Consider the following 21951-nt stretch of genomic DNA (forward strand, 5'->3'; position numbering starts at 1 on the left):
ATTTTCCTGATGACAAATGATGTTGAGCACTTTTTCATGTGCTTACTAGTCATTTGTATATCATTTTTTGCAAAGTATCTGTTCAAGTCCCTTGCCCATTTTAAAATAGGGTTGTCCTTTTTATTATTGAATTTTAGGAGTTCTTTACATATTTTGGATACAGGTCCTTTGACAAATATCCGTGTTATGTTTTCTTCCAATCTGTGGCTTGCCTATTAGTTTTCCTAATGTTGTCTTTCTTTGAGAAAAAGTTTTTTAATTTGATGAAGTTTAATTTATCAAAAATTTGTTTCATGGTTATTACTTTCTGTGAACTAAGGAACCTAAGTCTTGGAGATGTTTTTCTCTAAAACTTTTATAGTTTAAACTTTTCCTTTTTAGGTCTATGAGCCATCTCAAATTATTTTTTTGTGTACAACATTGAGATAGGAGTTGAGGTTTGTTTTTGTTTTTGTTTTTCTCATGGGAATATCTGACTGTTCTAGCAGCAACTGTTGAAAACACTTTCATTTCCCCCTTGAATTGCATTGGTGCATTGACTGAAAATTATTTGACTGCATATTTGTGGGTGACCAAAACATTTGACTCCAAGGGAAAGTGGGTGCTTTATTTCCAAGGACAGAATAATGCTATTTCTAAGTTTCCTGGGCTATGATCCATATCAAGCAACAGAACAAAGTTCATCAAAGTTCACGGCTAAAATGTATGGCTCATTTTCAGTGTCTCATTTGGTTTGTTGCAAGACTTTCCACAAAATTGTCCATATTAACTTAAATAGGAGCCTAGAGGCAGAGGTAATGGCCAACTTGCTTTTTATGTATATGAGCAAGTGATCAAGTCTATTGAATAGTTTTGGTTACAACTATGGATATTTTCAGTGCTCCTGTCCTAAACTGCATGTGCTTGGCGGGGGGGTGGGGAGACAGTCAAAACTAAACCACTGTTGCATAAATCCAAATAAATAAATACTGCAAGAATATTTGACGAGTCAGTGACAAACTCTTCAGTTGTCTCTACAAGGAGGGAAGGATAGCGAGGCTCCCAGGGTATAGAACTGTTCTAAAAATAGAGATGACCACAGAAGAAAGGTTTTTCAGAATCAACTTCTTAAAAGATGCCAGCACAGCCCTACTCTACGCTGAAGCTTTGGAAATCAGCCTTCTGCCCAGCCAGTGGCTCCCACCTGTCCTGTCATTTCAGGAGTTTGAAGAGTGAGGTGGGCTCAGGAAGTCTTTGGCAACCCAGTGAGAGCAGATGTGAGGCCGCCATTCTGGCCCGGGGCCCTGCAGGTCTGCAGGGATGTCTCTGCAAGGTAAGGAGCATCAGTGTTTCACGTTCCCACTGGATGTGAAACCGTGTTGAGCGCACAATGCCAGCCACTGTCCCCGACCTGGCCTGGGAGCCTGGGGTGGAGGGAGGCAAGTGCTGTGGTTATGAAAGGCTTTGCATGCCAGCGAGCCAGGCCTCTAGATGAACCTGTTTATCTTGTTGCAGGAAACGGCACTTTATCCAGGGAGTTAATTCAAAAGTGAAAGGCATCACATGGGACGTCAGCTGGATACTCCCAACCCAACTTGCCCTCCTCTCCATCTCGAAACCTCTAACTCAGCTAAAACACCATAAACCGAAAATTGTATTTAATTAGCTTAGCTACTGGAGATCCTCAGATCTGTTCACTTGATGCAGGGACATGCAAACCCAAAACAATACAGTTCGTGTTGGGAAGCTAAGCTCTCTCCAAAGGATGACTCGGGTGTGTTAAGGACCACGGCTGGGCTTTCTGACCCCAGCTCTGGGTCCTGTGGTGTATTTGTACACGTGGAAATCAGGCATGGGGGTAGGAAAAAGGGAATTCTAGAAAAGGAATGAGTGGGAAAGACTAAGACAGACAGACAGGCATACAAGGTAGTAAGCCAGGGATGTGTGTGTTTACTGAAAGTCAGAGGCGTTCTGTATGTGTGATGGGAAGGAAAGGGAAGAAAAACTGTGTTGAAGAGAAGGAAAGAAAAGATATATGTGGCCAAGGGAGAGGAAAAAAAATGCAGTGTGTGCATTAGAATAAGCAAGGGCTTGGAGTGAGACGTACCTGGGTACCTATTATTGCTCCTACTAAAGTAATAATAACAACAACACGAAGGAGGAAAAGTCACTTTTCTTGTGTGCTTAACTGTGTTCTGATGCAGCGTTAAATACTTTTAATGTATTATCTCATTTTTTATTTGCAACAACAGCCTGGGTACGAGACATTATTATCCCCATTTTACAGATGAGGACAGTGAGGCCCAGAGAAATTAGTGACTTGCCATGGTTCTATGGCTAGCTAACATGCAGAGAAACTGCGAGTTGAAAACAGCTCTGGTTGACTCTGAAGCTTGTGATCTTAACCTCCACACAGTAAATGAATGACAGGCATCCATCCAGGAAACTCACTGGGCTTCCAACTGGTTCAAATTCTGCCTCTGCCCTGTGACCTTGGATAACCTCTCCGATCTCTTTTGTGTAAAATGTAAACTAAAGCCTCTGTTTCCCAGCTCCCAGAGTTGCCTGGAGGACTAAATGAGGTAACACACGCAGAGGTGCTTGGTAAATTGTTAAAGGACTAGACAAATGTGAGAGCTTGTTAATTGGGGCATTTTTGCATGTTCTGGTTTCTCTGTTCCTTTGCAGAGATGTTCCCACTTGTGAGCCTGCATATCTGTTTATTTATTCCATGAAATTAGATGCTCCTTTTCATCCAAACACACATGTCCTTTTTCCTTCTCACCTGTTCCTTCCTCTCACCAGGGCAGCCACCTTTGACTGCTCCCAGGCTCCAAAAGACACGCAAGTTTGAAGTTCAATAGAAGAATCACACACAGCAGATTCCAAATGGCCCTTCAGCCAGAGTAAGGAAGGGATGTTCATTTCCTGTATCTTACTAAGGGGTGAGGAATAGAAATGTGTGGGTTAATTAGCACATGAAAATTTTTTCAAGTCTAATAAATATAACTGAAGTCAGGGCTGGCTGAGCTACAGAGGCAAGGAATGGCCATGACTTGGAGTCTAATCTTCAGTTCACTCAGGATCCAGGGTCGATCAGGCTTAGCAAAATCAATGAGCATTAACCACACTCTGAAATATAATTTCCAAGCTGCGTGTTAGGCTCTTTTAGGTGCATGGAAAAGTGAAGGCCAGGTGCCCTGAGGAGATGAGAGTTTATTATTAGGCTAAACAGGCAGAGAGGAAGACCACCAAACTGTGCTAAGGGCACGATGCTCTCATGGACCAAGTACTCCTCTGACCACTGCATCCCGCAGACCTGGAGACAACAGGAATGTGGCCTCTCGTCACACAGGGATGTAGGACTGACCTCCCTCTGTTCACTGTGTCTTCACCCCAAGACAAAGGTTGATCCGGAGCCATCGTCACCATTCTATATGGAGTTTTGAAACCAGGCAGAGTTTCACATGAGCCATCTCATTAGTGATTGGCCAGACCGACTGGCCAGACTATAAGTGGGTGTCTTTTAGGGACATTGATAATCGATTCAGTTACTAGAGGCCAAGGCAGCTGGTTTAACTCAGACACGTGGCACAAACCATGTGCAACCAGATGAACTTGGCATGGCTCTCCTTTAGAAAGGAGCTCCGGGCATGCCAGGTATGTTGAACTTGAAGCAATACTTAAAAGTTTGTGTCAGCTGGACAGCACGTTCCCTGCCCTGCAGGGACCCTGTGCATGGGAGCGTTCTTGCTGAGCGTGGAGTCAGAGCATGGCAAGTGAGCTGCATGGCCTTGATGACACCAGGCAGTGCCAGCCGGGCGCAAAATTCTTGCTGGGACTTCTTTCTTTCCCACTGAGTACCTAGGTGGACATGGGCATTTCCATCACAGGGGCTCAGAGCCAGGGCTAGAGAAAGTGGAAAAAGCCCAGGGTGGGGTTAGGTCTTCCCATACTGACAGACACAGTCTAGACTCACCTTGTTCCTACTCGTTACATCTCCCAGGCTGGTCTTCACACAGAGCAGGGAACATTAAGACTGATTAAGACTTGAGGTGCTTTCTGCAGGTCTGCCTTCCTGCTTCCGCAGGTCCTCTTCTCCATGATGGAAAGCTCCCCTGGGCCAAGCTCCATGCTGGGTGCTGAGGATTAAAGCACAGGAGAGAAGTACGGGGTTCCTTGCAGTCAGGTGGGGAGACAGCCACTTGCGCAGCTACCTACGTCAGTGTGATCTGTACAACTGAGAGAGGAGAAAGGAGTGTGAAGAGGGAAGTGACTGCCTCTGCCTGAAGGGCTGAGCAAGTCTTCACAGAGGGGCCTTGGGAAGGTTTTGTAGATAGAATAGGAGTAGATTATGGAGGTGGGGAATGGGGGAGGCATGCCAGGTACAGGGTGACAGGCACGGACTAGCACAGTCGGAACTACAGGCTGATCAGTTTCTGGAATGCAGAGCTTACGAGAAGAAGAATGACACTGATGATCTGAACCATGACAACTACTATTTGTAAAGCACCGACCGGGCCAGGCTCTGTGCTAAAAACTTCGCATCATCACAGTCTGTCTTTGAAACAACCCTATGAGCCAGGCACGAACATTTTTCTATTGGGGAAAATTCTTGGTTGTGTCATAAGCCAAAGTCACACTGGCTGAGGCAGATGTGGCCAGTTTGGGAAGCTTTCTCTTCACCTTTCCATTGACTCTTGTTTCTCTCTCTCTGCAAACTGGCCTCATCCGTGTACTACGTGACGTCCAGTCATGCAGGATTTTCACATCTTTGGCTGTCCTCCCCAGAGAGGGATTAACTCTTTCTTGCTTTTAGTTTAAAAACAAACAAAACGAAAAACAGAGAGCGGGGCCAACGTGGGCCTAGCTTAGGTCATGGGCATCCATTCTGGGATTAATCAGCAGTGAGCTGTAGATGGTTAAGAATGTGACCACCCCAACTGGGACCAAATGGCTGGAGTGGAAGGACGAGCAGTTCCCAAGAGGAGGGGACTCTTGAGAGACAAAAATCACAGATGCCCACTGCGTTCTTTATTTTAGGCATAAGGATATCGGCCCTCTGAGAGGCTGAATAACATGCTGAGGTCACCCAGCGAATAAGCAGCAGAAGCTGGAGCCCAAGCTGAGTCTCTCTCAGTGGTTCTCAAACAGGGAGGATTTTGCCCCCTCCCCTTGGCACATGGGGCAATGTCTGGAGATATTTCTGCTCCTCTCAACTCAGGGTGGGAGGTGGGGCTGCTTCCGGCATCCTGTGAGCAGGGGCCAGGGATGCTGCTAAAACCCTACACTGCACAGGACAGCCCCACGAGGAATGATCTGGCTCAAGGATGTCAGTAGTGCCGAAGCTGAGAAGCCCTTGCCCATCTGAGCACGAACGCCACTCCCTGACACGGCCCTCCGCTCTCAAAGGGCCTCGCCTGGCCTTTGGCGGCTCCCAGGCCTCCTCGCCACACGTTTATAGACAAGCGTGCTGGGTTGCTTCAGCCTCGTGCTCCAGGTTTTGTTTCTCAGCAGTTCCTCCGTCAGAGAGCAGCCTTCTTGTTTCCCAGCGCTGGGTTCAACTTTCACTCAACGTGAGCGCTAACTAGATGCCAAATAATGGGCGCATGAAAGTTAAACCCTTTGGAGCTTTAAGCATTTTATCAAAACTAAAATTGACAGTCTAATAAAATACCTCCCACCCATGAGGATTATATCCGGTGTCTACCTAGCACTGTTTTACCATGAGGAGGGATGGGTTTGCAATAAGGTCACCAGATTCTTTCATCTCTCCGCTCAAGGTTAACAGCACAGTCCGTGGCCACGGAAAGGTTCCTTGGGCAACAGAGTTGGTGGATTTGCCTGGGTTTTGTCTTCTCCTAGGTGATCCGTCAGGTGTTGGCTACAAGAGGAGACAAGGAGAGGCGTAGAAAAACAAGTTCATTAAACCTGCAGGTCCTAGAAATGGGAGGCCTGGCTCCCCACGCAGGGCCACCTGGGGAAGCACCAGCACTGGTCAGGAGGCAGAGGGGGCAGGAGTGAGGGGGGATTTGAGGCCATGACCTTAACTGGAGTTTCCCCAGGGAAAGCACGGCAGGGAAGGGTAAGCAGTCTAGAATTGGCTAGTTTAATCATTTCAGGGGGCTCCGGGCTATAGGGGTGTGGCCCCTAGTGGCCTGGTGCCTGGCTCTGTCATTCACTGAGGCTGAGGACTATCGCCTCCTGGGATGTATGGGCCAGACAGGGGGCGTAGGGCTCTGGGCTGGCGAGTTTGTACATCAAAGGCATGCTCCCAGCCGAGTCCTCTGCTGTCTCTAAGAATTGCCTAGCCTCAAGAGGGGCAGTCTACCCTCCAGCCAGAAAGGTTTTTAAAGATGTCAAACCCTCATAATATAAAGAAACTAGAAAATATAAATGTGGCCTGGCTAGCATAATTTTCTAAATCAAGCAAGTAAGCTTAGATGCCACCATCCTCCCTAAGTTCCAGATACCTGAGAACGGGGTTCTCTTTGCCCAATAGTCTGAGTTACACTGCTCTTTCCTTCTGCTCCTAAGTAAACCAGTTCTCCCCTTTTTGTATTTCCCTCCCTCACTGGCACCACTTTGCCCAGTCACCAAGTTAGAAGCTACAGAGCTGAGCCTTCTTTCTGCCTCATCCCCCAGTTGGACTTTTTGAGAACTAAATGCAGTATTTAAAATCAAAGGCAGATTCTGTCTGTCTTCCAGAGGTACCTTCTCCTTTCTCTCCTCAGTGCCACTGCCTTGGTTAAGACTTGCTTCAGCTCTTCCTTAAAGGGGAACCTCCTTATTCGCTCCTGTCTGTGCACGTTCCCTTTTCACTCCCACCCCAAAATAGTCCTCCACCAAAGTTAGCTGTCAAAAGTCCAACTGGGTTTTGTTTTGCTTTACTTAGGAGCCGTCAGTGCATCTATGCTCCCCGAAGAATGAAACCCAAGCTTCTTATCGTGCAGAAGACGCCCCATCCCAGGTGAGTACCCACCTCCAGATTCATTCTGGTTCCTGCCCCATATCCTGCCCTTCACCTGTACCCCAACCCCACCAGCAGGGGGCAGCATGCAGTGCTTAGTCGGGGACAGCTCTGGAACAAGACCTTGGAGCTCACATCTGGGTTCCACTGTCTGTCAGTTGGATGATTTGGGGACAAAGCTCTTAGCTTCCTGGTGCTTTAGTTTGCCCAACAGCACTTGTACCAACCTCACAGGCAAGAAGCAAATGCATCCATAACACATGCAGAACTTAGACTAGAGCCTGACACGAAGCGTAAGCTCAATAAACACGTTGTCATGCTTTCACACCTCCTGCTCACCTCCTTTCCTCATCTGATGAACGCCTGTCTCGACCTTCAGGGTTCACCTCAGCTGTCACTCCTGGCTGAAGCCTTCCTGACGCCCCCGGAAAGAGCTAGTCCTGTTTTGTGGTCCTGAAACGCTTGCTTACATGTCCATCTCCCCCTCTTCTCTGCAAGGGTGTGGTCCCTTCCTCTTAGTATCCATCACCATACCTGGCACGGTACCCACCACATAGGAGATGCTCAGTAACTGTGAAGGCATAAATATACAGATTTCATGGGGGCAACACCAACATTTAGAGTCCTCTGCCGGGGTCATCCGAACGTACTGATCAGTTTGCCCAGCACTTTTTCCCCTAATTCTCACATTTCAGCTATTCCTACTTGCCCACTTTTGAAACCATGAAAAATGAACTCATTTACAGAGTTCGGTGGCTGGTCCTTCCACCTCTACCCGTCAGCTCTGATCCAAGTCTGAGTGTCAGTCGTGTTTGTTATCAGTGCTTCCCAGACTCTCCACTACCTCTCTGACTTGGTTACTGCTCACCCGCTGAGACCAACCCTTGACTGTTCAGCACGCCTTCCTCACTAGTCTCTGCGCACACGGCATCAGAAGGGTTTCCTGTCCAGTGAGACCGGCCACCAGGTCTCCAGCTTGTGGCCCCAGTTCCTCCACAGTCAGTGCTTAAGTAATTTCAAGTCTCCAATGATTAGTAATCTGGGTATCTCCTACCTCTGCCTCATAGCCCTGGGTTCTCAGCTAAGAAAATGGCAGGCAGCCTATGGGAGTTCCTCTCTCATTAAAAAAAAAAATCTTACAATATTAGGTCATTTCAGTCCCAAAAGACAGAAGCCACGCTCCGTTGTTCTTCACCAGCAGCTGTCAAGTTTTATAGACCAACGTTTAGAGGCGCTGGTTAGAATGCAGGTCCCTGGACCTGCTGCTGGGGGTTCTTGTTCAGCAGTCTGGGGTTAATTTTTTTTAAGGGCTCAATTTCTTCTCCCCTTCCCTCTTAACAACTAAGGTACTGTTTATAGCTACCTGCTTTGTACTTACTAAACTTAGGTTCTATAAGAATCTGAGATCTTGTAAATACTGCATATCCTATTTGAATCCGCTTCCCTTGTATTGAAAAAGATTATGCCAAAACTCCACAGAGCTTGGGTTTTCACTAGATTTCAAGTGGAGCTATCAACTCACAGCTGACGCGCAGCTCAAAGGAAGCATAAGGGCTTCTTTTCATTCCCCTGAGAACATCAGATATACCTTAGTATTTGTACACATTTTGTGCTTCATCCATAGAGAAGCAGCCACTTCAGCACTGGCATCCCTGGTTACCAACAGGCAAATCAGAGATTTCTGCATTTATTACTATTCCTTTCTTCAGTGGTCTGCGGTGAGGTCGAAGTAGCTGCCTTTGTGTCATGGTTCGCAGTTCCCTTGGGCTACCCTAACAAATTCCCACAAGCTTGGTGTCTGAAAGCAAAAGGAATTTTTGTCTCACAGTTCTGGAGGCCAAAATGGAAGGTGTCAGAACCAGGGTCCCTCCAAAGGCACTGTGGGAGAATCCTTCCTCATCTCTTCCAGCTTCTGAGGGCTCCAGGCATTCCGTGGCTTGTGATGGCATCACTTCTGTCTCCACCTTCTCCGCCACATGGCCTTTGCCTCTGATGCGTGTCCAACATCCCTCTTCTCTCTCTTATAAGGATACCAGCCATTGGATTTAGAACCCAACCTAAGTACAGGAGGATTTCATCTGGAGATCCTTAACTTAATTTTGTCTGTAACGATGCTATTTCCAAAGAAGGCCACATTCACTGGTCCTGAGGGTTAGGACTTGGACTTAGCTTCTTGGTGGGACCAAATTCAGCCCCCTGGAGAGGGTTATTCTGATTTATGGGGTTCTGGGGTTATACTGTAAAAACGCTGCCCTTGGTCCTGGATCAGTTTGAGAGCTTACCTTTACACTAGTTTTCACGATCTCTAGACAGTTTTCTACTAGGATAGTAAGCTGAAAAATAAGAAATAAAAGCGAAAATGCTCCCTACCCTGGGCAGAGCACATCTTCCTTCCCGCGTTGTTATGATGGAAGAGAGGGAGGGCAAGGAAAAGCAGAAGGACTGGCTTCCTTCCTCTGCTCCACGTGGCTCCCTCCCCTCCCTTCCCCCTCCCCTCTCCCCTCTTCTCTTTCTTCCTCTCTCTCTTGAATGCTTGGTCTTTCCTTTTCCAGCCACCAAAATAAGATTTTGGCTCTAAAAGCAAAGTTCTAGGCTCAGACACTGCCTCTTCACCAAATGTGCTGAGCCTACTGCTGGAAACGTAGACATTAAATGCATGAATCCAAGAACAAACACACCAACGAATGGAAGCATTTCCTCTTCTTTCAACTCATTCAGGGTTTTGTAGATTAAACTTGGGGGGAGGGGTCAAGCCTTCCTCCCTATAATCCTTATCCTGGTTTTCTCCCCCCTTATCAGCTTGGTTTTTACCATCGAGATAAGATTCCTCCTCTTTCTCTTCCTGTGTGTTAGTCACATTCCCCCACCTGTTTCAAACCAAAGAAGTCTGAAACCAAGGCTCCACAATAATATCTGCTTTTTCAGCAAAATTATGGGTGTCTTAATTTCATGGTTGCAATCTGTCTTGTCTACAAGGGCCCCGTCTCTTTTACCTTGTGTTCATTTCCTGTACACCTAAGCCTCCAACTATCAGTTACAAATCCTTTGGCTGGTGCCCCCTTTTTAGACAAAACACATTTTACCTTTTATACAGCCTTCAATCCCTTCTACTCCACAGTAGATCTGGGTCCTAGAAGCTTTCCAGAAGCTGTGACGTCCTTGACGTTGGGATCAGGGCCAGTCACATGGGAGTCCACCCTGAAGCTCTGCCTCTGCTTTGGCAAAATCTGGCCAAAAAACACCTGTTCACTCACTGGTGTCTACCTCTCCCATCCCAATACCCCTGCTTTTCATTCTTCCCGCAGCGAATCCACTCTATGTAATGACATGGATGAGTCTCACAAATACAGTATGAATGGAACCAAAAAGTTAAGAACCAAGAGTATGCACCATGGCTAAAGTTTCTGTGGATCTAGAATCCAGTAATGTAGCCATCACTCTGGGAGGGATGGGTAGGGGACTGATAAATATTTAACACTTGGCTCTCAGGAAAACAAAGTCATGCTGATTTCCCTGGTGCAAATACTCCTATCTTGACCAATTTCAAACTGCTAACGTGATGTCACTTAACATGGAGTTGGGAAAAGCTGTGCCGTAGCACAATGTTATGCGGGATTTCCACTAGACAGATAGATGTAAATACTCTCAAGAGCATAAATCATAACAAAATGTAGAGAATGCTTTGGAAGTGGTGAATTTCTAATATTTATTACCATTCCCTGTAAGTGCCAAATAATCTGTTCATCACCTCATTCACATGCAAATTTGAAAGCCCCAACAGCTAATAAATGTCCTCTGAGATACAGAATTAAAATAACTTCAAATGTCCAACTACCCTCTTGATTTCCACAGGTCTCAGATCCTCCTAGTCTGTCCATATTTATTCAGTGTATCAGTAAATGTTTTCTGAGCTATGTTCCAAGCAACTTTCTTTTTCTTTTTGACAGTTCTACTGAAGTATAATTGACCTACGGCAAACTACATATGATTAAGTACACAATCTAAGTTGTTTTTTTAAATCAAGGTAGATAGTTTGATTCATCTTGATTTATTTATTTGATTGTGATTTGAGGAGCACTGACTTTTTTCTTTTTCTTTTAAATTTTTGGCAGGGGGGTAATTAGATTTATGTATTTATTCATCTATCTATTTATCTGTTTATTTATGTGGAGGTACTGGGTATTGAACCCAGAACCTCATGCCTGCTAAGCATGTGCTCTACCACTGAGCTACACCCCCCCTAAGTTCTGATATCTGTATACACCCACAAAACCATCACTACAATCAAGATAATAAACACGTCCACCACCCCCAAAATTTCCTGGTGCCCCTTGCATCCCCTCCCTCTTCCTGCCCTGCCCTCCCCTATCTCTAGGCTACACTGATCTGCTTTCTGTCACTTTACATTAATTTGCATTTTTTAGGATTTCTTACCTTGGCTTTTGATATACTTTATTTAATTAGAAGTTTACATACAATTTTTTCGATAGTAGCTATGTTTAACAACCAGTTCATAAATTTCTGAAAATTGGATCCTCACCACTCATAAGCCATGAGGGGCCAGCTTCAGTAGGAGAAAAGGGTGGATAAGTGAATGGAATGGGACATGAGGGGAGATTCTGGGCTTGCGTAATGTTTTGTTTCTTGATCTGGGGGCTGGTTAGAGATCTTCGCATTGTTAAAATTTAATTGAGCTGAGCACTTACAATATGTGGACTTGTCTGAACTTACCTTGTACTTCAATAAAATTTACCCCCAAAAGGCACAAGAATTTAAAAAGGTGGGAATGTTGAGGGGAGGGTATAGCTCAAGATCTAGAACACGTGCTCAGCACGCACGAGGTCCTCGGTTCAATCCCCGGTACCTCCTCTACCTCTCTCCCCACCAGGTACCTCCTCTACCTCCCTCCGCACCACCACCCTCCCCAAGATAAAATAATTAAAAAAAAAAAAAAGGTGGGAGTGTTGGATCACTTTTCTTCCCAATTATTTAAAACCCTTCTCTGGCTTTCTGCTGCATTTCAGCTAGTATCTAAGTTCCTTACACAGCTCTCAGCCCTGCCCTGCAGACTCTAGCCCCTGATAATATTCCCAGCCTCACTTATTCAAACCTCAATTCCTCAAACTTGTTAAGTTCTTTCCAGCCTCAGGGCCTTTGCACAGGCTATTCCGGCTGCCTGGAGCTCTTTCCTGCCACTTTCCAGAACCCTACTTCCTTCTCAGCCTGGACTGCTCAGTCAAAACTTCACCTTCCCAGGTCTGGACCCCCGCAGCTGCCCTCTCTAAAGTCGAGCTACTCTTTTTCTCAAAGTCTTATTTGTTTCTTTCTAAATACTTTTAAAAATGTGTAACTGTTTTGTTAATTTGAGTATGGCCTGTGCCCCTCCTAAAGTGTAAGTTCTCCGAGGCCAGAGATAGTATGTCTCTCACGGATCAGTGTGACCTGGGCGCACGGTCAGGCTCCGAGCTGCTGCTCAGCACAAACCTAGTGAGTGAAGCTGTGAATCTGGGGCTTTGTTGGGTCATATGGGGAAGCGGGGGCGCGGCCCGAGGGGTGTGGCCGGAAGGGCTGGGAGGAGAGACGCCGCCCGGTGTGCAGCCTGGGAAGCACCTGGGGTTGCTCCTGCACCAGCTGCGGGTTCTACATCCTCCTTCCCGCGAGAGTCTGGTACAGCCTCCTTCCCGCGAGAGTACGAGTGCGAATTTTGCAGACCATCCAGCTCGACCCCAGCACCCCTCCGTTTCCAGATGAGGACCCTGAGTCCCGGGTTCCCCGGCTCAGAAGAACCCGGTTCCTCGGCCCCATCCAGAGCTCATGCCTTTTCATCACGATGTCAGAAGCCTGGGGTGGGGGGCAGGGCGAGGGGATAGGAGGAGCAGGGGTTTTTAACAAACGCAAGAGAAGCTGGCTTCCTAACTTCCTCCTTCAGCATCTGTGGACCAACAGCCGAGACTCTTAAGCCTCAGTTTCCTCATCAATAAAACGGGGGTCATAATGATTACTTTGGGGGGCTCTTGTGAGGAATGAAGGAAACACTGTGTGTAAAGCAACGATCTCATTCTTGGTAGTTAGTAGAAACTCTGTTGGTCGGCAGCAGCTCGTGGGGGCTGAGCAAGATCAGGTCTCTCTTCCCTGTTGCACAGATTTATTTCCTAATCGTGGCTCTGACTGTTGTCCAGTATAATTAATGCCCTGGCAGTGGGTTGACATTCACAGGCCTTAAATGTGTAAGAAAAGAGCTTGTACCACAACACGGTGCTCACACATCAGGCTTCTGCCACTGAACGTCTAATGAATTCATCCCTTCAGGCACTCAAAAGAGTGAGAAAACTCAGGTTTCTGAGAAAACAGAAAGCTCAGGTTGGAGGAAGAGCTATCTCTGACAGTTACAAGTAATGGAGTCAATAATGCCTCACTTTCCCAAAGAATTGGAACCTTTTTTTAACGTCAAAAATATAGCAAGACATCTCTTGGCAAACATATGTAGTGATGTTCCCTCCTTAAGAACAACCTTTCTTAATTATCAGTATTTTTTTTTTAAATTGAAGTATAGTTAGTTTACAATGTTGTGTTAATTTCTGGTGCACAGCACAACAGTTAATTCATATATGTACATACATATGTTCGTTAATTATTGGTATTTAGTTTCCCATTAAAACTTAATCACATTGACCTCAGGGCTTCCAGGCATTAAGATGATATGCTGAGTGAAAAGGGCGGGTGGGGCAGGGCACTGATGTATTTTTAGTACATACTTTTTTCCAAACACTGGGTTAGGTGTTAGCTTCCCTATGAAATAGGCATACTCCACTTCAGGTTTAGGTATGAAAGGAAATATACCAGTTAGATGCCACAACAAAGAGGTCCCAAATGTATAGCAGTTCCAATGGTTAGAAGTTTCTCTCTCTGTCACATAACTCTCCATAGGTAGGCAGCCCAGGATCAGCAGGTGTCCGTGCATCCTCGAGACAGTGCTTTCATTTCTGAATCCAAGATGGCTGCTTCCTCTGCTGTCATGGTGTTTGTATCCCAGACAGCAAAGTCAGGGAAAGGTAAGGTGATCAGCAGTACCACACATCATTTCTGCTCACAGCCCTCCGTAACAATGGTTTCAATAATATAGAAGTTTCTCTTTCATGTAACAGTCTGAAGTGGGGGCCGCTACAGTATCAGGAACCATATTTGTTCTGATTATTCCACCATCCCCCATAGTTTACTATCTTCTACATAGTGGAAGGAGGTCCACCACGTGGTCCCCATGCCAGCCAACAGAACCAGGGGGAAGGAGAAGGAAAAGACAACTCTTTTCTTTTAAAGAGCACAATCTAGAAATAGTTCACAACAATTCTGCTTGTAGCCTATTGGCCAGAATTTGGTCACGTAGCCAAAATTGGCTGCAAGGGAAGTTGAGAAATGTGCCTAGCTAAAACTGGGTGGTTCTATTGGTAGAGAAAGAAGAAATAAATGCTTGAATGCTTTCTGGTTAGAAATAAACCTTTCTGTGAGAGTCAGCATAGGGTATGTGCAAGGCAGTGGCACAATCTGACTGATTGTTCAGGAGTCGTTATGGGTGTGAGAGGAAGGTACATGCAGATGCATAAGCAGAGAAGCAGAGAGACCAGCTGAGAAACAGAGGTAGCTTGGTCTAGGGTAGTAGTAGCTGAAATGGTGAGAAGTGATCTGACTTGGGGTATATTTTGAAGTCTGCTTTCAAAAGCCCTCAGCGGGATTTTCTGAAGGGTTGGATGTGAAGTGAGACCAAGAAAGAGGCACTGAGGATGTTAGGATGAATGGCTTCGTCACGTCATAAAGGGTGCAGCTCAAACACTGAAGTTTTCCTTGGACCACTGCTTCGTGGCAGTCATGCTGTCACATCATCCTGGTTTTTCTTCCTAAAACGTATCTCCATCTGAAAGGATCTTGTTTCGTTTTCTGTTTGTTTACTTATTTCCTGCCTCCTCCCAGTAAAAAATATGCTCCATGGAGTGGAAACTGCATCCATCCTCTTCGTGGCTCTGCTGTTAACATCTAGAGCAGTGCCCAACACATAGTAATACGAGTGGTAGCCAACATTTATTTAGTATTTGTTGAATGGGTAAGTTAAGATAGATAGCTGGTGTACCTGAAGATATCAGAATAAAAAGAAAAGTTAAATGATATAATAAGAAAATGGAATAATAAAACCAAAGAGCTACACGTTGAAGGATTTGTAGTGTTTTTTAAATAATTAAATATTGATCAATGCTATCACATAATCTTTGTGAAGCTGTTACTCTAAAGTTCTACAAGTACCCTCACAGAAGAGTAAGGTTACTTTAAAAGAAGAAATACTCAGGCTGATCACAAACCTTCCCTCAGCCCAACAGATAACAAAAAAAATAACAAATAGAAAAAAAATAAGCCATCTCTAGAGATCGAAGAGGGAAGGGAAGTGACTCAAGAATTCTAAAACAATCAAATTGTCATTCTCCACCCCAAAACTATTAGAACTAATAAATGAATTCAGCAAGGTTGCAGGATAGCAAGATTACTATATAGAATTCTGTTGCATTTTTCTAAATACTGATAATGAAATATCAGAAAGAGAAAGTAAAAAAAAAAAATCTAATTTAAAATTCCATCAAAACAAGCAAGCAAAAAACAAACAAACAAACAAATAAAACCTCCCCACTGGAATAAAATTAACCAAGGAGGTGAAAGACCTATACACAGAAAACTATAAAACACTGATGAAGGAAACTGAAGGTGATTAAAAGAAATGGACACATATCCAGGCTCTTGGATTGGAAGAATCAATATTATTAAATGGCTATTATACCCAAAGCAATCTACAAAACTAATGTGATTCCTGTCAAAATACTCAGGACATTTTTCACAGAACTAGAACAAATAATCCTAAAATTTATATGGAATCACCCAAAGACTTAGAATTGCCAAAGCAATACTGAGAAAACAGAACAAAGTTGGAAGTATAACCCTCCCAGACTTTCGACTATCCAGTAAAACCACAGTAATCAAAACAGTGTGGCAGTGGCACAAAAACAGACACAAAGATCAATGGAGCAGAATTGAGAGCCCAGAAATAAACCCATGTACCTATGGTCAAGTAATCCATAACAAAGGAGGCAAGAATATACAGTGGAGAAAAGACAATATTTTCCACATGTGGTGCTGGGAAAGTCAGACAACCACAGGTAAAAACATATACAAAAACAATCTCTAATCTCAAAATGGCTTAAAGACCTAAATGTAAGACATGAAACCATTAAACTCCTAAAAGAGAACATAGTCAAAACATTTTTGGACATAAATTGCAGCAATATTATCTTGGATCAGTCTCCCAAGGCAAAAGAAATAAAAGCAAAAATAAACAAATGGGACCTAATTAAACTTAAAAATTTTGCACAGCAAAAGAAACCATTAGCAAAATGAAAAGACAACCTACACCACTCACAAGGGGTTACTATCCAAATACACAAATAGCTCATACAACTCAATGTCAAAAAAAACCAAAACAAACCAATCATCAAAAAATAAGCAGAAGACTTGAAAAGTCATTTTTCCGAAGAAGACATACAGATGGCTAACAGGAACACGAAAAGATGCTCAATATCACTAATTATTAGAGAACTGTGCATCAAAACCACAGTGAGATAGCACCTCACACCTGTCAGAATGGCTATCACCAAAAACGTCTACAAATAATAAAAGTTGGAGAGGATGTGAAGAAAAGGGAAAACTTGTACACTCTTGATAGATATATAAATTGGTGCAGCCACTATGAAAAACAGCATGGAGGTTCCTTTAAAAACTAAAAATAGAACTACCATATGACCCAGCAATTCCACTCCTGGGTATATATCCAGGAAAAAAAATGAAAACACGGATTTGAAAAGATACATGCACTCCAATTTTCATAGCAGCACTATTTATAACAGCCAACACATGGATGCAACCTAAGTGTCCATTAACAGACAATTGGATTATGAAGATGTGGTGTGTGTGTGTGTGTGTGTGAGTGTGTGTGTGTCTGTGTGTCTGTGTGTCTGTGTGTCTGTGTGTGTCTGTGTGTGTGTACGTATATATATAAAACTTAGCCATAAAAAAGAAATGAAATACTGCCATTTGCAGCAATGTGGATGGGCCTAGGGAATATTATGCTTAGCAAAATAAGCCAGACAGAGGAAGACAAATACTATATGATATTATATATATGTGGAATCTAAAAAATAATACAAATAATGTATATACAAAACAGAAACAGACTCTGACATAGAAAAGAAACTTGGGGTTACCAAAGGCGAGCGGGAAGGGGGAGGGACAAATTAGGGATTTGGGATTAACAGATACAAACTACTACATATAAAATAGGCAACAAGGATTTACTGTATAGCACAGGGAATTATACCCATTATCTTGTAATAACCTTTAATGGAGTATAATCTGCAAAAATACTGAGTCACCATGCTGTACCCCTGAAACTAAAACAGTATTGTAAATCAACTATACTTCAATTTAAAAAAATTATCATTCAAATATGAAGAATTCTGGGAATATATCACTCATATCCCTTTTGGATTGAAAAGGTATCATCAGAGCCACTGAGCATGATTAGAATGAAGTATTTATGACAGGAGTGATGTTGAGGCATATAAAGATTATTGGTGAACACTGAAATATACCAAACATAAAGTGAATTTTTAAATCATTGTGGTTATAAAACAATGTAAAAGTTACAATTCTCAAAAGCTAGACAGTGTAAAATCATAACAGAATATGGATTTGGCATCTTTAACAGATGCCAAATTAACAGTGGTTTAAACAAGACAGAAATTTGTTTCTTCCTTTCACTGCAGTCTGACTGCGAAGAGTCCAAGGCTGATCTGGGCTCCATGGTATTAGGAACCCAGGATTTCTCTCTCCTGTTAGTCCCCATTCCCTACAGGGTGGCCCTCCTTGGACTGGTTGAATACGGCTCACCACCACATCCAATGGGTCTGTATTCCAGCAGCAGGAAAGGTTAAAAGAGGGAGGAGGACGAGAGGTCACACTCATGACTTCCACTCACATCCAATTAGTTGGTCACTCAGCAACAAGGGAGGCTGGGAAATCTAGTCTCTAGATGCATGGTACGTATCTACCTAAAACTTCTACTGTTATACAAGAAGTGGAGAAAAGGCATGTATGGGAAAGGGAGACACCATCAATCTTTGCCGTACTACTTCAGGGGCTGTTTTGAGGATGAAATGAAGTGTTAGGAGACATGCTTAATACCTATACCTGCAACACAGTGAGTATCCAGTAGTTACTGGGTATTATTTTTAAGTGAAAAGGAGCTTATTTTTTCTTCTAAAAATGTTGGTTATAAAGTATTCAAACAATATGAAAGAATACAAAAAAGTAAATGTCACTCTGAACCCGACATTTCGCGTTAACCACTGCTAATACTATGTTCATATCTGATAATTTATCAAGTGTTTGAGTCCCAATATGCAGTTACTTTTATAAATGTTTCAACATTTGAAAAAAAGAATATGTACTCTCTAGTTACAGGGTGTTTATCTAGGTTACTTCAACCACATCAGTTACATTTTACATTTTTGTGTTATGTTATTTGGTGCAAAAAGATTTACGATAGTTATACTTTGTGGTAGCTCTACTTCTCCTTGGTTTTACGTGTCTGATATTAACATCACACCTGTTCCTTCCTTTCTGCTTCCACTTCCCTGGACACTTGGGCTGCTAAAAGAATTTGCGCCAAGCAAATTCAGGACTTTAACAGGTTAATTTTTTTAAGGGCTCAATTTTCTTCTCCCTTTCTCTCTTAACAACTAAGATACCATATACAGCCACCTGCTTTGTACTTACTAATCTTAGGTTCTATAAGAATCTGAAATCTTGTAAATACTGCATATCCTATTTGAATCCACTTCCCTCATATTGAAAAAGATTGTGCCAAAACTCCAGGGAGTTTGAGTTTTCACTAGATTTCAAGCAGAGCTATCAACTCACAGCTAACGCACAGCTCAAAGGAAGTGTAAGGGTTTTTTTTTTTTTTTTTTCTCATTCCCTTGAGAATGTCACATATACCTTAGTATTTGTACACATTTTGTGCTTCATCTGTAGAGAAGCAGCCACTTCAGAGTTGGCATCCCTGGTTACCAACAAGCGAATCAGAGCTTTCAAAATTTATTTTCATTCCTTTTGAATTCCTCTCTTTAAGAGGAAATTATGAGAGAAAGTATATCCTTGCTTATTTGCACCAATTTTCTTTCTGAGAAAATAATCATGATGATGCCAGGAACCGGCTGAGGGTGCCTACTGGGTGCCAAGCACTTTGCATACAGCCTCTTTACTCTGAGCCTTACAGCCACCCTGTCACATGAGCGTGACTCCCCATTGTGCAGCTAAGACTACTGAATGCCACAGGTGAAGGAGCAAGGAGTTACATACATAGACTAGTCGTGGCACGGGGTGGTGGGAGCTGGGGTTCGGACCAGTTCTGTTTGACTCCAAAATATCTGCTTATTCCACTGCTGGACTTCTGGGGGAAGCAGGAAGTTCTTTGTTTTCCTCTGTCTTGAGTAATGGTTCCTCCTTTTCTCTCCTTGGATGCTCTTTACTGGAGCCAATGAGAACACATTCCACATGCAGCTACAGAGATGCAAGTCTGAAGGAGTGGAAGGCTAGAGCCTGTTTAATTTACAGTTCAGCAAGCAAATACGATTTCCTTACATAAACCCTCCAGGAGGGTTGACGAGTTCAATCCTCTTGTTATTTCAGTGCTGTAATTCCAGAATATGCCTGAGTGATTTAACAAAGGAACACTGATACCAAATATTGCTCTCCATCTACTGCAAATGCCCTTCTGTTGTTGTTTAGAGTACATGAGCTCCGTAGGAAAACATTATTTCTAGTTTTAGAAACGCTAACTGCATTTAGAATGGCATTTTGCCATTTTGGGTAAAATTTTATTCATTACTTAGATTTTTTTCTTTCAACCAATGAAAACTCCTAATACGTAACTCTGGAAAAAAAAGAATTGTCCCTTTTGATTGCAGATACATTTCCGTTAATGTGAAGTATACTTGTAATACACAGTGTTTTAGCATCACGGGTCTAAAGGACCTGGGGATGGTTTAATGGGAAAGAGGAAAGGGTTTGGATCAAGCCAGCAGTTCAGAACTGGTCATGTGTGGCAGCATACCTGTAGATCTTTCCACAAATTCAGGCCCTTCTCCAAAATCACTGGTTCAAAATATTAAGAAGTGGAGTCACAGGCATGTGTACCGAAAAAATGTCACAGATGATTTTGATGCGCATCCCTGGTTAAGAACCCCTGGGCTAGACCATGCGTTCCTGGGATGGGACACTGAGTAGCAATGACAAAATATTGTCCTTAGAAATGCTGGCTCCCACTATGAACAATTCTTCTTCCTTTCCTTTTCCCCCACTCTTGGGGAAAAAAAGTAAGAAAAAAATTGTACAATGAAATAAACATGGGCAGATGTTCAAAGATGGGAGATCTGAATCACCTTGTTCTCAAGAAATGCACCTTCGTGATCTGTTCTGAATACCTGGTGCAGGCAGGGTTTAATGGCCACTTGCAGGGCTGGGAAAGAGTTTTTGAGAGCAGTAAGTGCAGTTTTTACTAATAAGGCCCAACAAAGAAATCAAAATACTTCCTTCTCATCCAATCATATGATGAACAGGATGGAAACAACATTGGAAATCCTGGGGTCCAGATGCTTCATATATGCTTGGAGAAGCTGAGCCCAAAGTTGGGGAAGTGACTTCTTCTATGTCCCAGAGCTTTTCTCTGTTGTACAAACTATGCAATTCAGTGACTAACTTAGGAATGCAAACCAAGCTCTCTCTCTTTTTTTTTTTTTTTTTTTTTTTTTGGAACCTTGCCTTACTGAAATTAGAAAGAACACAGAAACAGCTGTTCAACCAGGTCCAGAAATGAGATTCCACTCTTCAGTAAAACATCAACAATTTAGTCAAGAAGTGGTAAGGGAGGGGGGGAAAAAAAGATTTGGTGAAGCAGATTCTTTAGCAAAGTTGCCCATCTTCACAGAGTGAACTAATCAAAGCTACCTTTACGTTTGCTTTTCTGTCGGTGTGAATTGCTCTTTGTGGACAGATATTTAAGAGTAGATTTAGCTTGAGCTTCACTGCATTCAATTTTTCTGGATTTATCCCTCAGAGGCACGCTCTTGCAACCTCAGTCTGTCTCCCTTCTTCAGCCCCTACACACACATACCCTAAACAAAAGCCTTGGAGAGGAGACTAGAATAAGAGTTAAAGACTGTTATTAAATAATATCATTAATGTCTTGTTGCGAGGTGCAAAGCCCCGTGAAAAGACCAGCAGGACCCACAGGCAGGGCCATTACTTTCCTGTCAGTGCCATCCAGTTCCCTGGCCCAGTGGCATTATCTTGTTTTTTATTTCTGTAAAACGGCTTGCTTCTAGAAAAGCAGAACTTACCCCTAAGATTCTATTGGTTCCCTAAGCTCACTCCTGATTGGTCCATTTCTATCACTCCTTGGTCCAGTTCTAAAAAGCTCATTCCTGATTGGTCCACTTTGTTACACCTTATTTGCATACGATATTGCAAAGTCTAGACTGGCAGCCTATAAAAGCCTGTGTAAACCTATAGACAGGGTCCAGAGTTTGGAGTGTTAACACCTCTGGGCCTGCCAGCGTAATAAACCTGAGTTCTCCAACCCTCTGAGCACTGTTCGGTCTCTTGTCAGGATCCAGGTTGCTGTCACAACTGAGCTGTAACACACTTTGCTGCAACAGTTGGATGTTACGAGCTGAATTGTGCCCCACGCTACCCCTGCCAAATTCATATTATTAAGTCCTGGCCCTCCCGTACCTCACAATGTGATTGTATTTGGAAACAGGGTCTTTCAAAGAGTAATTTAGTTAAAATGAGGTCATTAGAGTGGGCACTAATCTAATATGACTGGTGTCCTTATAAGAAGAGGAAAG

General features: G+C 43.5%; 1 long non-coding RNA gene across 1 annotated transcript in view; it reads left to right on the plus strand.

The window, feature by feature from the left end:
• Positions 1–1190: 1190 nt before the first annotated feature.
• Positions 1191–21951, plus strand: part of LOC123615666 (uncharacterized) — a 33319-nt gene continuing 12558 nt past the window's right edge. Inside the window, exons 1-2 of the long non-coding RNA XR_012499476.1 lie at positions 1191–1312; positions 6875–6949. This is a non-coding gene — a long non-coding RNA (uncharacterized LOC123615666). The remainder of the gene's footprint in view (positions 1313–6874; positions 6950–21951) is intronic.

This window comes from Camelus bactrianus, chromosome 16 (genome assembly GCF_048773025.1).
Source record: "Camelus bactrianus isolate YW-2024 breed Bactrian camel chromosome 16, ASM4877302v1, whole genome shotgun sequence".
NCBI classification, from domain to species: Eukaryota; Metazoa; Chordata; class Mammalia; order Artiodactyla; family Camelidae; genus Camelus; species Camelus bactrianus.